General features: G+C 37.4%; 1 protein-coding gene across 1 annotated transcript in view; it reads left to right on the top strand.

The window, feature by feature from the left end:
- The first annotated feature begins 6,448 nt into the window (after window positions 1-6,448).
- LOC150095879 (protein NDNF-like) overlaps window positions 6,449-18,498 on the top strand; it is a 52,102-nt gene continuing 40,052 nt past the window's right edge. Inside the window, exon 1 of the mRNA XM_090409232.1 lies at window positions 6,449-6,689. The gene's annotated coding sequence lies outside the window, so the exon portion shown is untranslated. The remainder of the gene's footprint in view (window positions 6,690-18,498) is intronic.

Raw genomic sequence — 18,498 nt, 5'->3', positions numbered from 1 at the left:
GCATTTATGGTCAAATATCATCTACTCCAGTTGCCTTTCCACCTTTCAGGTTGTTGATGGATTTTTCTACTTCATGTATTAATATGCATTCCTTATGTTATTCCTTTGATTGCGTTCCTTTTCAGTATTTTCTACTAAAACCATTTTGCACTTTCAGGGAAATTACTCCAGACAACTAGAACCTCCATCTTCAGTTTCATGTCATCTTTATCATGCTTTGCAATACTCTTTCCTCCATTTCTGCGCTTTTCCAGTAGCCTCGAAACTATTTTGCCATTTTATTATTATTATTATTACATGATGCCTCCAGGGAGTCCATGGACTCATTGATGGAGGGCACTTGCTCTACAGCTCTCCACCTACAACGAACCGCATCTACACCAACACCATCTATCGCCGAGCACCCCTACCACCACTATTATTTTCACAGACGATCACAAACATCCCTGCCCAAGGCGGGATTCGAACCCGCAGCCTTTTGATTGGAGAGCGGATACGCTAACCACTTGGCCAGCCAGGCCAGCAAATATCTTCCTAATATTTATTTTCTATGTTGTTAATAAAGTCTTCTCCATAACTTCTGTTTTTTACACAGTGCTTCGTTTTCTTACATTTTTTTTCTGTATTCTCTCAGAACACAAGATAACTTCCGTCCCAGGAACTTTCGATACACTTTCTTCTTATTATTGACAGCCTCTTTAACTTCCTGATTCCACCACGGAGTTCTGTTTTTTCTCTACTTGACGACAACCTCTCCACATGCTTTCAGGCTGAATCAATCAACGTTTTCTTCATAGTTCCCTGAATATCCAAGGTTTGGTTCTTGTTTTCAAATTCTTCTATTTTTTTCCCCTGAATGATTTTTCTGATTTTCCCCTGTTCGCCTTGGTTCCCTGGCGAAAACAACGGGGAACTTGTTTAACTGGGAGAAGCCCAGCTATCATTAAATTGTGTTATGTTGCACCATCATTTTACATTATGGTTAAGCCAATAAGAATACAATTTGGTCGGCTAAATCCCACATTACCAGTCCATCCTCGTTCGCGCAGCATCAAGGTAGACATCTAACACGGTACACCAAGAGAGGTTATAAACCTGCAGTAAATTAGTACGGTGGGTGGGTTAGGGATTTCTTTTCTATTTTTAAATTAACTTTTATATGTTTTGTATTTTAATTTATTTTTTGCATAGTCCGGAAACCCTCTTCTAGAGGCAAAAGCATGAACAGTTTTTCATGGAACTGTTTCTTGCGTCCTATAAGAGATTCGAATCCAGGTTTCCTTCTGACCAACTCCTGAACAACAATATTCCCATTGACCGTCCCATGGAAGTATTTGCTGCAAGTAATGATCTAATGAAAATCCATGTACCACACACACACACACACACACACACACACACCCCAAATCGTCAGTCTTAAGTGTTTTCGATAAATAGTCAATCACACTGTGCTGCATCAATTGCACAATAACGACTATGAAACATGATCGTGGTCAATCTCCCCCTTAAGATGCATTTTTCTGTTGCTTTATTTCTTGAAATGCTACGTACTTCAAGTACTTCGCATTTTCTGCTGTACTGAAATCAAAACCCTCCACACATGATAAAGCCTTCCTTCCACCATAGAAATATTTTCAATGATCATCCTTTTTTAATCCCTTAATTTTATAAATCCTAATAACAATTTTACTTATCTAAAATGCATTGATTTATATCAATTTATTTTAAGGATTAAGGCTGTGTAAAAAAGATATAAAAAGAAGATAAATGTTAAATCAACAAACCTCATATTTTGAATAATATATTAAGTGTAATCTACCTTTGGCATTTATATCACTTAAAAATATATTATTTACGCTGATGTTTCAGCAGAAATGTAGTGTAGTGCATGATGTACTGTAGATGGTGGAAGAGTATCCTTCAGTTATGAATTCTGGATTCCATTGAGGTATCATGTAATATTTTTTTTCTCCTTAAAACTGGTGCATTCTTACAAATTCATATATTGGTGATGGATCCTGTATAGTTCTGTGGGAAATGGGGTTTGCATCCAAAGCACTGGACTGCCCGTAAATAAAGATTTAGTCACCGATTAGACATTATAGGAGCTTTTTTTCTAGGCCTTTCTTTGCTTCTTGACATAGCCAATACTTGGCAGCAGCAAGTAGGGTTCTTTGTTAATCCCCCGAAGATTAACAAAAAAAAAAAAAAAAAAAAAAAAAAAAAACGAACCTAGAACTCCCAGCGTTTCAGACAAAATATATAATGTGTTAGTGTTTAAGGCCACGAGATGGCGGCACTATGTGCAGTAATATTGACTTTTCCTGAAAACTTTGATTCACTAATAGCTGAAGTGTGTAGACTGATTGTCCACTGATCTTCAAAAAAGTAAGGGTTAAAGGTTCTCCGCCAAATACAAAATAAATAGATGGTATAAGAAATTATTTATTTAGTATTGACCCTAATGGAGACATAATTATTACATTACTTAAAAACTGGAAATACAACACTTTCTTTTATTGGTATCTAATATTGTAAATAATAATCACCCCAGTTTAAGCGTGAAAATAAAACAAAAATAAAAAATAAAAATAAACAGTGATTTGAAGCAATTGTGTGGTATGAACCAACATCTGAAATAATTAATTAAAATGAATCGAATTAGAGTTTTTTTCCCTTGTACATTGCACATAGAAATATAAACTTAAATATCTGTTTAATATTTACATGTATGACGTTAATCAGCTTTGACTAGAAGACACGATCTTACACTGCACAGAATGACAGTCGTGTATCTATTCACGATTTAAACGATGCCCATACAAAAACACAAAACGATATTAATGTAGTTTACAATCAAATCTATGAAAAGAGTGTTTTTTAAATCGAAAAACAAAAATGAGCGATATCACAAAACCAAAGACACAATTTAATGACACTAAACAAGCCTCATATTTAGGGAATGCTAATATACGGGACAGATTTTTCTGTGGACAGAACTGACCATTGCCAAGGATTGTATTCACTTCGCGCGAGGGTGCAAAATAAGTTTTAGTCTTAAGTGTATGCAGAGTAATGTGAAATTAAAATTTGTCTTCTCTTTACTTTGAATTCCAACACATTTCTGATGCTTCCTTAGAAAAATACATAAAAAAGAAGAAAGAATAACTTATTCAAATATTAAAATTTCCAAGACACTGTTGAAAGAACAATAAGTTTTGAACTCGAATCTCCACCAGAGCAGAAGACTACAAGACTAGTATTTTCTAAACCTTTTTCGGTGAAAAACTTTAGAAAATTTGATGCAAATATACCAACCGGACGAAGAACGTCAGCTATTAACGGACATTACTCGCCCGATGGATTAGTATATAAGATTAGTTGACTTGGTTTTAATGCTAACATCCCAGTCCATGATCTCTACAGATATTATTCCTCATCAAATTAAATGCGACTCGTGTGATACTTGTCAACTAACGTTTCTGAACAGCCAAAAATGCTTCTTACATGAGCACAATGCGCTGATCAAAAACACGACAAAAATCACGTCTCAAAGTTCGCATTCTGCTGCAGAAGAAGGAGAATTGGCACTATTCTTCTCGACAGAATAGTTAGAGATTTTAGTACTGGGTATTTCCAAGGTCATATTTAGTGCAGGAAACATGGCTCGAGGAACACTCATCTGAGTTTGAAAGAATTCAGTGGCCCCCAAAGTCTCCGGATTTAAATCCGATCGAAACTCTCTGGGATGCCGTAGAGCGGATACATGGATCTGATGAGATCCATGTATCCGGGACTGACGTCTAAGGAGCAGTTGTCGACAATGCTGGAACAGGCATGGCTGGTACTACCTCGGGCATCTGTAGAGTCAATGCCTCGGAAAGTACAGTCTGTTATTCGCGATAGAGGAGGAGGACGACACGCTATTAGGTAGGTAGCTAGCTCAATGTTTTGTCCATTGAGTGTATATTATAGTACGTTTGGCCTCCTTTGACCTAGATAACCGCTGGCACCCGTATTAGTATTGACTTCACAAGATCACGGAAAGTGTCCTGGAGTATTGCCCAACTAGACAAGAATAACGTCTCGGAGGACAGCGACTGAACGAGGCACTCGCATCGAACAGCGGATGCTGTTCTCGTGATTCTACAAATGTTCGATGGAATTCAAATTAAGAAAATTAGATGGTCAGAGAAGGACAGAGAAAGCTTGGATATGCCCTTCTAACTAAGCTTGCTCAATGTGGGCTTTGTGAGAGAGGGGGGGGGGATACCTGGTCCAAAACAGTTCCCACACCAGGATAGCATCGCCACCACCAGCCTCCTTCTAGCCACCCGTGCAGTCTGGTTGAAAGGAAAACAGCTGGCTGGCCATAATGTTTTAGGTCAACAGTGTATATTTCCGTGAATCGTAATAATGCTTGTACTTTTCTTTCTGTTTGGTTAGTTATTGCGAATATAGTCTGCAGTATCCAAAATTCTCTAATGCGATATATCCGTATCGTTCACCATTCACACTTGCCCTACGCTTTCAAGTGAAAATCCAGACACGTTATTTCAAGGTTAAGGACGGGAAATCTAGCTGAGAGCAAGGATTAGAACCTCCTCGATAAACAGCAATGGTTCGGATAATTAGAAACTTTGGGAAAGATGCAACGGAAACAAGAAGCATTCTGAAAACAAAATTAAAATCCAACAACGCCAATGGGATGAATTCTTTTAGCTCGAATTATTGGAAATCGGCGGGCCTTCCGCAATACTCTGAATATTAAATAACCATTCTAAATCATTGGTGGGAACAATTAATGCAAAAATAAATAAATTTTCCAAAATTTAAACTTTTAAATGACATACCAGCGCAAGTGGTTAAAAGGAGAAATACGAAAGTTCAAGAAACCACAGGAATATCCAAGCTTTTCGATCCGAGATTTTAAGTATGTTAGCCAATTAACGCAATGCGTTACGTTGCAAAAATCAATCAGAGACTCGCATTTTTCTAGGATATGTGTGAGTGACAAACAGTAGGGAATAAAGGCAAGGATGAGTGTTAAATGAGGTAGTGATCTACAGGAATACGGGAAATGAAGAGTGCTTTAGAGTTAACCGACCCAAAGCGATGTTATCATACGCTCCGTATTAGTGATCAATCTCTTTGTACGATTGTAGAGGGTCTCTCTCTCTCTCTCTCTCTCTCATTAATTTCAATGAAGTAAATGCATAAGATCATAGAAATATTGTTTAAATTATTTCATATTTTGAATTCATACGCGCACTATTACATAATCGTGTGACAACTTTGATATTTAAAGAAAATATTTCCTTTCTCAATCACAAGTAGCTCAGTCGGTACCGGTGATGCTGTTTACTTAGACACAAATTCGAATCCTATCTAAGACATGAAAAAGCTTGATAAGAATTTTCAATTGAAGGTGAGATAGCCAGTCTTATATAAGGTGAAAGAGTCTGTTTTTGTAACAAACACAAACAGACAAACTGGCGGAACTCATACATAATTAAAATCCATAAGATAAATAAAATATTAAAATAATAATTAAATAATAGATAAAAATCTGGCTTTGTAGTCTTAGCTGCTTGAGTTAAGATTTCAAAACAAAACAAAAAAAAAAAAAAAAATCCCGTTCTCAATCACAATTTACATTTTAGTAATAACTCCTATGAAACAGACAAAAAAGTTTTAAAAGGGCTCATAAAATTAATTTCATGGAAAAAATATTTTCGACAGATATACTAAATGAAATGCAAACTACCCTAACTGATTAGTCTGAATATTATTACCAAAAGGATTGGTGTTCGCTGATGGGGAAAGTCGTATTTGTTTTAAACAGTAGTATGAGGTTGGCAGCAATGATGTGCGTTATCAAAAAAAAAAAAAAAAGTGATTGCGCAAAGTATATCCCAGAAGATGATTCTTTTGATATGGAGCATTGATTAATCTCATGCATATATAGTAGTAGAAACAACATGTTATCACTAACCAGTTGTACCGCACATTTAAAGATGTACGTAGATGATGAAAAAATAATAACGGAAAAATTCTAACACAATGACAAAAAAAAAAAAAAAAAGGTTCTAAGTAGAAGCGCTTCAAATACGGTTATGAGAAGTCAAACTGTTTGTAGTGTAACGTGATTCTGACATACAACTTCGCTAATTTCCTTTTCAATCACATTTTAACCATTCAAACGGAAGTACGGAGGGGTTCGAAGCTCATTTTGAAGGTCGTAAACCATTGGCTTCTAAATGTCTCCTCCTCCTCCTCTTCGTTCTCCCATTTCAATCCTCCGCTTCCGCGCGAGTTCCGTCGGCCAAAAATTATCCACTTGGCCATCAAACAAGGGCGGGCGTCACGTGACTGGAGGCGTCTCCTCCTCGCACTCCCGCGGTAGCCCGCCAAAGTGTACCATTTGCAGCCAGAGGTTGTACGTTAACGGACGATGTGGTGACAGAGGGGGGAAAAAAGAGAGCCGATTCCGATAAGTAGTCCGTCGTAATAGGCATCAGTTGGTGGGACATCTGTCTGTTCTGGAGACGCTTTATGCTATTTCTGAACTGCACGTGAAGTTCAGAGGACATGTGAGAGGATTTTCTTTTCTTTCTCCCCACGGGTTTCTATCTATGGTGTGATCACGGGAAGACAAACAAATCCGTGAAGTGATTACCCACTCACAAGTAAGTTTTGTTATCTGAGTGCTGTATGCTTATTTGCTTAATTAGACAATGGTTGACATTAGAAAGACACGCGACACATGCGTCTATGTAGGATTACGGGCTCACTGCAATCCTTGGCAATCGCATGTTTATAGACTGTCAGTATTAGCGCCTAGAATAAACAGAAGACCCCCCGTTAGAAAGAAAAATCCCTGAATAATTAGCATTCTACTTGTCACTTGTATTGTTTATGTGGCAGACAGGGTTAAGATTATTACGTCCTTGTGTGTGTGTGCGTGCGACCTTCTAATTCTGAATATCGTGTCTTTCTTTCGTTTTCTTACCAATCAATGATAAAGGGAAGATGTGGAAATAATAGAATGAACGTCTTTTTGTAATACTCTCCTTGGTGATGTGCATTAATCTACAAGCTGCATGTCAGCAACGATCAGTTAGTTAACTAATTAATTAATCCAATTTGCTTTAATTTAAGCTAAAATCAACAGTTAATTCATTAATATACCATTTTTTCTAACAAATTCTAGTGAATGTTCCAAAAACGCTTTCGCCACGTAGACATAATCGTGACGAAATTCGACTCAATGTTAGAATGCGAGAAAACTTTATAGGGAATTTTCAGTTGAAGGTGAGTTAAGATGGAAAAGAATTTCCACTTCTGAAACCTTTTGGATTTTCCACACGCGAAGAATATAAATGCATGCAATGAGCAGTGATATGATTAGGTTTGCAAAACCAGCCTCGGTAGTTCAGTTGGTAAGTCACCGGTTGTATACTGCAAAAGCTGTATCTTGAAAAAAAAAAAAAAAAGGAAAATAATCGTATATTTCGGAATCACTTCGACGTTTGGATTATTTACACTTAACGATTTTATTCATATAATAAGCACTAACGAAATTATGGCGATAAGAATGACAGTTACATAAAAGAGAAAATCCACAAATGCAACTTCAAAAAATAGTCATATAATTATAAATGTAATTCAACAGTACGCATAGGTAGCATTCGCTACTCAAAATTCTACATTGTAAGTAAAATAAAATAACTCTCGTCTCACTGCCCTCAACGTGTTAGGCTTAATGGTTATCAAGCCCAAGTAATTTGGACCTCAATGAAACCTAATCAATATTACGACAGGTTAATCCTATCTGAAAAGCTTCTATGTTTATGAATGGAGTGGATTTTTCTGAATGCTTTGTGCAATGAAAAACCTGAATTTCCGGGGAGGGAAAAAGAAAAACCTTCCTCTTCCGTATTGAGACCAGATAAGTCGCCTTCGAGTGAAAAGTCCTTACCAAAACGAGATTCAAACGCAGGTCTCTCTCTCTCTCACCAAAGAGCATCGTGGTTAACGACTCTGCTACTGAGGCTACAGCGCCTCGGTAGCAGAGTCATTAAGGAAAAATCTAACAAATCGTCAGCAGGCTACCGGGGTTTCCATTGCCTTCGACAATATTATATTGTTACTTGTAATAATACAAGATTATATATTCAATTTAACAGAAAAATCTTTTTCCTTTGGTAAGGAGTCTATTTCAAGAAAATGATATTAAGAAATTCTTCTTGTTCAGTAGCAAACAGGAGTCTTTATAGCTTAAGGAACGTTACTTGCCAAAAAAAGATTATGCTGCTATTATACTAGTGAAACTCATGAAAACAGTGGCACGTCACTTTTCTGATTTTAAGGAAAAAAAAAAAAAAAACCTCAAATGGATGTGCAAGGCATTTGGGAGTGTTTATGAACAACGTAGTCAAATTTCCTTGATTTTTACCCAATCATTTTAAATGAGGATGCTACTCTAACCTGAATGATCTAATACTATCCAATACGCACCGATATTATCAGAAGAGATCTTATACGTAGAATACTTTCCCCAAGTCTTTATTAATAAAGTACAAACATTCTGAAAAATATAAATATCAAACTCTCCTATTATTTTTACGGCTATTTTTCCTGCTTTTGTTTAGGAATGCCCCTGTTTTAAAGTCATTGGCTTTTTACTCAAGAATTCTTAGGGCATTGCAGATGCATTTTAGAGACAAATATACCTAGCATAATAGAGAAAATTCGCACATACCTTTTCTTGGATGCTATTGCCTGTCTTCTTTCTGCGGTGTGCATACTTCTGCTGTTATGGTGTTGAAAGGGGAGTGGGGGGGGGGGTTAGGCAATGTGGGAGAATTAATTTGGAAAAACCCGTTTTTTTTGTATTTTTTTGTATAATATATACATATATTATTTTTAAGGGTGGGCAGAGTGCTTTTTTGTAGGGTGGGAAAAAATGAAAAAGGAGGCTGAAAATAGCAACTGTTTTTTAGAGGAAGGGTTTATGGGAAAAGGGGACCGGGCAGAGGATTGACGGGGTGCGAGCCATTTCGACCGTTAGGTCGTCGTTTGAACTCATGGAGGAAGTCGCTGGGAGTTTACCCAGAAATAATACCTATATCAAACTATCCTATTTTTTGTAAAGGATCGCAAAAAAAAAAAAAAAAAAAGTTCTGCTTTTGACAGACTGTTAATGGCAGAAGTTATATATATATCCTCTCCCCAACTCCTCTCAATCAGCTTGCTGCTTAAGTACAGCCAACTGGCAAATCTTCTTAAGTAGATTTGGGTCGCAAATATTTAAGCAAACTCTTCTAAGTATCACATACAGGATCTTTTAAAGGATAAAGTTGTAATAACATTGTAGTTGTTATTAGTGGTTAAATATTAGATATATTAGTTCAAAGAAGATTGTCTAAATTGTTTGCAGTGTGATAGCTACAAGACTCGGCTGGCTATCTTGAACTCAGAAAGAGAGGAGACTTAAATGAAGTGTTCATGGATTATATAAAGTAGTCATCCGGATTCTGTGGAGCATCCTCCTCAAGCCTATCAAACCTGGAGATATTAGTGGATTGCGTCTCCACGTTCCAACCCACAGGCTGTGGATTTGACTCTCATTACAGGAGAAGATTTTTTTAGGTGGTAAAAAATTTATCGTCCTATGCGAGACACCTTTTAATAAAATCTTGAAAGAGCTTGAAGAAGAGATCCATATTTGGTCTCTAGAGCTAGTTCCTTAGCCGACTCTTGAGGCATGAAATGTGCGTTAGGTTTACAACTTTTCGTGAGTCATCTACCAGTTTATCAACAGTTGTTAATAAATATAACATATTGTTGATAGATTGCTAGATTATTATTATCATATTAAGGATAGTTAATATAACTCATTATTATACCAGATATATAGTTATCATTAATAATAATAAGTGATGCAAGTAACTAGATGATCAACATTGCAGTTCATACTGAATATGGTTAGTGTATTAATCATTGTTAATTGTTATCATTGTTGATTACTAATGTTTAGCTGATAAGAAATCAACAGTCTTGATAGATGATTAACATTTATCACCTGCAGCTGAACTTTTTTCTTCTCCGACACTAAGTTAGTCGATCTCTGTCACTGATTTTGATCGGCTTCGAACACGTCGTTGTAGTGTAATGTAGCGACAGTAAGAAGTAAACAAAACTTGCTGCCCTTAGATGGATTAGGACTGAAGACATATATAATTTGTATGTGAAGAGTTGCACGTCCTTTTAGTCGGTTGTGTCCTCATACCTTCGTATTCGCCAAGTTACTGAATAACTATGAAATCATGAAATAAATTATCAATATTTATCCACAAATTTGGAAGCAAGATATTCTGAGTTTTTAGTGGCATAGAAAATACTTGGTATCTCAGGCATTTGTTAAGCTTTTCACAACTAACTGAGTTGTGATTAATTAGCAGGAATCATAATCCTTAAATTAACTGGAAATTAGCAAACAGGAAGGATTCTGCCAGATAAAACTTTTAGTGTCATGATTCATCGATTATTTTTTTAACACAAAAATCTTGCGAAAAGTTTTGAAATTTATAGAAGTTTATATACTGCATTATATATTGAGATTATAAAAGAGATTTATAGTTCATAGATATTTAGAGTTTGAAAGTTTCTAAAAGTGTTTTGGAACAACAAATTCGGCATTCGCATTTTTCATGGTTAACTGGATAAAAACTGCGAGCGGTGTTAGATTTCAGACTCATAAATCTCCTCATAGACTGACTTTCAGAGGAATGACCAAGAAAATACATAAATCATGAAATAGTATTCCTTTCTATAGAAACTTACCGAAATATATTTTGCAGCAGATTTTATAACTGAATACCTACAACAACGCAAAGGAGTTGAATCTTATGAAAAGTTACTCCAATTCTAATGAAAGCAGCTTGGATTATAACAAAACACGAACTAACATATAATGAGTTTTTTCGTCCCTTTACTAATATGAGAGAAAAAAACAAAACAAATACTTGATCTTACCGTGAAAGATTCTTATTGAGTATTCTTTACAGTTATGTATGGAACGAAGAGAGAGAGAGAGAGAGAGAGAAAGCATGTGTGTCTTTTCTTCATGGATAATCGATATGGTGGTGTCCGTTTGCAAATTCCCGCGTTTAGCCTTGAAGGAAGGAGGAAGGACAGAAAGAGGTTGAGGAAACGGCAATAGGAAAGAGCTCTGAACTTTGCCGAGATGATCTCGACGGAAAGGACGGACTTCACGAGGGGGGGAGGAGGATATTTTTATGTGAATTCTGCTTTCGGAGAGATCTCAGAACCTATGACACAACAGTAGTGTGTGTGTGTGGGGGGGCAATAGTACCGTGACTAAGCATTAAATATCTGAGTACCCTAAAGACCAATCATAGAACTTTTCAAGGCACTTCAGACTTCCATTAAGAAGGGAGAGGAAATCTCAAGCGTCACGATGAAATGAGTCTCCCTAAAACATTTCAAACATACAGATCAAGCTATAGTACATTCGAATACACAGCCGTTGTTGGTTGGTGTGTAAATACTTCTTTCTCTGAGTTTATCCCGCTTCCAATGCAGGGTCCGCGTGTTACATTGATGCGACTTTTGTTAGTACCCCCCCCCGCCAACCAGCCTGTCGCTGAGTCTGCCTCTGGGGAGGGGGAATATTTTTGACTGCAGCAGCGTGTGTTCACGGGGCCGGTTTGCCTGTTCTGAGGGACGAAAAACCCGAGTTTCTGGGAGGAAAAAAAAAAACCTCTACCTCCATATGGGACTGGCTTACTCATCTTTAGTCGAAAGAGACCAGGTAAAAGTTCCTCATGACTTGGACGGGAATCAAACCCGGCTCTTTCAAACCAAAGAGCTTCGTCTATACCGACTGAGCCAAGGAGGGTCTGTTCGAGTGCAAATACTGTTCGCGACAATTAGGTCTTTGTATTTATTGTTGATTTGAATTTCCATCCTGAAGAAGGGATGGTAGAATGATAACAGAAAGAGCGGTTAACAATGTTCTGTATATACGTTAGTGGCATACATTTTTTCTCCGTTAAGTTGCTGGGAAATATTTGAATATTTCCCGTTTCAATTTTCATGAGAATTCTTTTGTAAATGAGAGAAAACCCGTCAGTTTCAGTAGATAGCTTAAGTGATACGCGCCATTGTTAATTGACGTACAGTTTTTTATTTTTATTTTTATTGTATCCACAGAGTAAAGATTAGGACGTGTTCCAGAGGGCAATGGATAAAGTGGAAGGACGAAAAACAATGTGCTATATAGTAATTAATGACAGTTTCACACAGAGCAGAGTTCTTAGCATTGACCTTGAAATGCTGCAAATGAACCATTTTATCGCTTAGCGGCCACTCGAAAAATCGTAAGTTTAAGATTTTTCATCACGCTCTCAGTTTAAACACGGGACAGAGCTATGATTTTATCCTGAAAAGACAGAATGAAAAGAGAGTTGAGCACTTTGTAATCTGCTACCCGGCACCAAAGAACAGGGAATGCTTGAGGTAATCAATGCATCATTTTAAGGTGCCTGTTCAGAATACACAAGTGATCACTTTTTGAAATGCTAGACTCTAATAAATTCTTAAGTTAAGAAAGTGAATAAGAATAGGAAGGAATCGCATTTTTTTTAAATAATAAATTCGGAGCGAACTAGTTTCTAGAACCGGATTCCCTTGAATTTGATTGTCTCAATCCGATAGCTAGCCATCGTCTAGCGGAAGGAACTTCAGTACGAGGCGCAAGGAAATAGCGATATCCCAAAATTGTAAAAGCATGTGACAAAAGCTGTTGCGTAAATATTACTATGATCATTTCTTATTATACGAGAAGAAATTAAAAAAAGAAAGGCAATATGCGTGTAAGAATAATACAGCATATCACAAGACATTTTTCAATATCGTATGCTTATTATGTAGATTAACAGGTTTTAAACATGTTCTTTCCTACTTTACAGTTCGGATCTCAAGCAAAGCGATCATCATATTTTTATCCTCAAAAGAAAAGTATTTTTTATGATGACAAAGTCAAAAGAAGAGACGCAAAATGGCTAAAGGAACAATCGAAAGCGTTCTTCATACATTATTAAAAACTTTGACAAACGCATTGGAATAACAAGAGGAATCACGTTCATAAAGAATGCACTAAAAATCCATTCATTTTGATTTTAGCAAAACAACGTACTAAAATCCATTCATTTTGGCCTATAATTCAGCCTCTTCACATTTTGCTGCATCCGCTGTTTACTCAGGATGTAGGCTTACCCAATGAAAAAATCCGTAGTAAGCTGGGAACGTGTTACGCAACATTAAGTTGCGTAACACAGGCTGGTAGTAAGCAGTGAGTGACTGAAATACAGTAAAGTGGGATGTCGAATTTATCACTCCGTCTGTGAGTTTTCTACAAGAACTCTGACTAGGAGTTCATTTCGGTTGAAACCACGTGAGCCGAAAGGACCCCGCCTTCGTTTGCAGTTAAAAAAAACAGACATACAATATTACATCATATTCAAAACATGAAATAAAAGAACTGAAACAGGAGATTATTAAAAAAAATTCAATCTAAAAGAATCACAGAAAACTTACTAAATATTTGACCATACTTTTTTAAAGTAAATAATAATAATAAATTCCCAAGTACATAACAATCGAAAACGTCATACGAATTTTAAAATCACAACTTATGACTACTTATGTATTTATCATACACAGAGATACAAGCGAAAATGATCAAACTGGTCACATGGTGCCGATGTGGGATGTGAGGGGATATCAATGGCTGAAGAAAGAAGGGGATAGACATGACGAGGAAACAAAGTACTAAACTTTCAGACACGTATGATTGCTCAGCACCCAACTCAAAGATAAATGCATGCTTATGCAAAGCAATTTGAACCTTCCTAAGTCAATCATAAAGAGAATATCTTAAAAGGTGAAATATCTCTGCGAGATAATAATCAAGAAACGATTGTAGATCAAGGAAGTATACTGTCCGACCACAGATCCGAGACCCCCAGCTGGCAATGTGCCAAAAAAGAGTCAGTTCATGCTGAAGGGAGAAAAAGGAAAAAGGCGATGTACGAATTCGTTACCAACACACGAAATCACGTGCATAAGCGTAAAATTTTCCAACTTATGCAAGCAAAATAGTTACCACTTTAAAAACTTCAATATTCATAAAATAAAAGTTAATTTTCCGACGTGTAATAATAAACAACTCATCCCACAAGATGAGTTGATTACCCTATTATCGGAATGGATTCTCCTTCTGACATGCGCAGAAGTGTCGAAGGGTCTGCATCTGTGGCCGTACAATAGGTCCATATACTATAATCATACATTAGAAAATTCCTTGACCTTGGATTTTTGAAAATTCTATGGATTTAGAATTAGACTCCTCTACACCAGATGGTGTGGGGATTCTAATGTTGATGTTACACTCCATCTAATAAGTTTCGGGATCAGAGCTCTGTTATGTGTGAACCGGAATATTGGATCAGCAAATCGAAATTACATTTACAATGGCATCAATGAGCTCTGTTGTATTTGAATCCTGAGTGAGGTAATTCTTCTGACAGAACCGAGAAGTATATTCTACGCGAATGGGAGGAACGTAACTTCGGTCAGCATTTAGTGTAGCCCTTAGTCTGTAGTCTGAATGTAGCCTTTAGTCTACATTCTCGCAATCTGGTGACATAAAAGGATTGTGGTGGTCACGTCTACTAAATTTACGGACTATTTTTAAAGACAAAGTAAAATGATCAGCAGAACAAGAACAATCACTTGCAAGGAAAGTCACGCCCTTTGCGTCGATCGTATATAGTTAACGTTAACATGGAAGATAAGGCGGTGGTCCAAACAGTACCGTCGACAGGGTGTAGCATAGAGGCAGCGTGCCTCATGGCGCGGCTTAACAAGGGCGCTCGTTCAGCCACATTGCAGTAGGCGCCGTCGCTACGCTAACGATTCCTGTTAGCGTAGCAAGTGCGGAAAGAAGTTTTTCCAAGCTTAAACTGATTAAAAATTATTTGCGAACAGCAGCGACCCAAGAAAGATTGGTTGGTCTAGCAACTATATCGATAGAGGCGAAAATAGCTTATAATTTAAATTTAGAATAGCTTATAAACAATTTCATTGTGCGATATCTCCGTAGAGCAAACATTTAATTAATATTATTATGTAATCGTTTTGTTGCATTAATGTTTCTCTTGTAATATAAACAAAATAGCAATTGGAGAGTTTCTTATATTTTTGAGATAAGGAGCGATATTTAATTGTTTGCCTCAGGGCGCGATCTAATCTGGCGACGACCCTGGGTCCAAAATTTGTGTAGAATAACACCATCTGTTTATGTTGCAGTTATTAGAGTTCTCGTTCTGTTGGATAAGAACAGTCTCGAATTGTAAATTAGTTTTGTGTAATAATTTGGATTTTATCAGTGTGATCATGTGATATCTTAGAATTATGGCGTACCACGTTAATCGTTTTTTTTAGTCCATCTTCTCTGTCCAATACATTGGACATTGCCACTATATACAAGTCTACCTCAAAATGGAAGATAAATCTGGTGGCTTTTGATCTGCCTCAGTTAGGTAGAAGCGGTCTGTAGACTTCGGTCAGATCTGTTGTAATCCCTTGTCTTTTGAGGAGGTGGCTCAATCTGTCAGTTGTGCCTTTGAAGGTACGATACGATATAATCTGGTTTTAGGGAGTCTGGCAAGGATTTTCTTGTTGCCCATTTTTTCTGAATGATGTTAACAAAGCGTGTTGTTTCAAACGTGGGCTGGTTCTGAGGACGAAATTCGCTCTGTTCTGGAGGCTAAAGGTTTGAAAATTTTCTCTGCAGGATGGTTTTTGTGAAGCAGCGTACCGGTAAATGACTGTGTGAGTCATTAACTTAATAACTAAGTCGTAAAAGGTTACAGGAGACAACACAAGAATCTCCCTTCTTTTTTTCTGTTTCAAAGGGGTGAAACTGATTCGAGGGTGGAGATTGTAAAATAAGTTAAATGAGCTCGGATGTCAACTGTTGAGCAAGTTTCATAACATCCACGAGTTAGAATTTATTTTTATTTTTTATTTTTAAGACAGAATCGCAAAATTGGACCCTTAGATTAATTTTTTTTTCCTTTTCCGAATGCAATCTGATAAATTGTAGATCAGCTTTGCCCAAAGTTGCCTCGGCTGTTCTGTTTGCCAAAAAATTCTCTAATTTACTGATTCAACATTACTATTATTAGTAGTAATAGTACTAGCAGTAGCAGAATTAAATATTTGCAGTTCATTATCGGCAAGAGGTGATAAAGGAACGCTTAAATATCAGGTTCCTAAACAGATTAGGCTGTTCAAGCCTGAAGATCGTTGGATTTGATGTTAATAACCATTGTTAGGATATTTCTTCAACATAACTAAGTCGTAAAAGATTATTTTCCGAGTCTTATTTTAAAATCAATGCTCTTATATATTTCGAAAGAATAGTATGAATGTCTCTTTAAATTGTTTTTATAATAACATTGGCACATTAAGAGCTGTTTCCTCTTTTCGTATTCATTCTGTCAAAAGTGTTTTGGAGTTGTTTCAATATAATTTTCACGTATTCTATTGGGATGACTCGTCATGTCGAATTCAATCTCCGTGTGTGTTTGCCTGTGCCCTTCTAGTCTGCTACCAACTCCCGGGAGTAGAAGACTTTTAACATTATCGAGATATTGATTCATTGTTCCTGCACAATGCTGTTCGTGTAAGGGGTCGTGCACCCAAGTATTGACAAACTCCCCGAATCTAACATTAATAATGGATGCCACCCACATTTCGGCACAAAGCTCGGCCATTATTTACTCCTGTTGCTATTCCTCCGTCATCAAATATACGTGACTCAGTCCACGTGTCGGGCCCGCTGTTATTGTTTCGCGGCGCAACAAATCCCTCGTTGGATCGCGGATCGCTTCTTGCACACTGAATCATCTTCTTTTGATGGTTGTTCCTAACCTGTCCGCCCCCTTGAAATATCCCTCCCTTCAATCGATGCCATTTGGAACAAGGGTCTAATTCTGAGAACGCCGCTTTCTCTCTCCGCGCCGATCGACCGACACATCTGGTTTTAGGGTGGCCAAATATAGTTTCCGTCATCTAACCGACCTTCTGGGAGGAAATGGGGCGTTACGAACCACAGCAGCTGAATATTGCGAGGAACCTCGCGATGTCTTCTTGAAGGTCTGTAAGGTAAATTCATTTGGGTTGTATGTGTTTGAGCTGAAGCAGAAATAAGGCTTCTTTTTTTTTCTTCTTAATTCCAAGGTTTCTGCGAAAGAAACTGCTTCTTAGTGAGGATCGTCTGCATTATGAACTAAGTGATAAAACAGGAATTTCCGTTGACTGTTTTGAATTTGAAATGCGTAGAGGCTGATCTTAGAGTGCTCCTCGCACAGATTTCGTAGCGGCTTCGCCTCATTTTAGAAAGCAAACAAATATTAAGTAGATGATGAACGAAAATTATAGTTCGATTTCATCAATACCACACATAATTAATCCGTTTTTTTTTTTAGACGAAAGGTGACAAGGGAATTATGAATAACTTATTCGTTGGAAGTTTATTTTTCACTTAGTTAGGCTATAATAAATTTAGTTTAATCCTTTATCCAGGCGTAAGCAAACAAAGTTTGCGCCTGAAAATATCTTCAGGACTGAGGTAAGGTGGTGCAACACCAAGCAACTCCAAGCAAAGGTGGACCAAGCTCTCATCACTCCTTGTCTCGGTATCTCCCATAATGCAAAGCACATCTCCTTGCAGACATTGGCCATCCCCTTAATGCATAGCAGTATACATGTCCGCAAGGAGATGTGCTTTGCATTATGGGAGATACCGAGACAAGGAGTGATGAGAGCTTGGTCCACCTTTTCTCGGAGTTGCACCACCTTACCTCAGTCTTGAAGATATTTTCAGGCGCAAACTTTGTTTGCTTACTCCTGGATAAAGGATTAAACTAAATTTATAATAACTTATTCAAATGATGGTAAGACAAAGAGATATCATTCTAGGGTAGAGACGATTGTCATCGTCCGACAACATGACTTGCCTAACAGATGCTAAAAGCGGAGTCCCGACTTCTTAGTCTTTGATTCACCCAGAATGGATGGTCACTTGGAATATACCTAAGCAAACTGATGCGTCTCGAAACTGCGATTTCTCCGGTCAGTTTGCGTAAGGCGGCCTTATGTGAAATCATTTAGTTGAAAATCCCTGACAACAACTGGAATCGAATCAGGTCTTTCAACAAAAGGGAGTCTTCGCTACCGATTGGGGGGGGGGGGGCGTGCGTGTGCATCTCCATAGAGTTAGACTCATCGGGGCAGACCACTGTAACCATTCTTCACACAATACTTATCATACCGCTCCTGGAACTCATTCACCGACGAAGCACTCGAAACCATCTCTTGCAACCCATTCATCACCTTCCA

This window comes from Typopeltis vanoorti, chromosome 19, assembly GCF_054136105.1.
Source record: "Typopeltis vanoorti isolate ZY-2024b chromosome 19, IOZ_Tvanoo_1.0, whole genome shotgun sequence".
NCBI lineage: Eukaryota > Metazoa > Arthropoda > Arachnida > Uropygi > Thelyphonidae > Typopeltis > Typopeltis vanoorti.
This window is presented reverse-complemented; position numbering and strand designations above follow the sequence as displayed.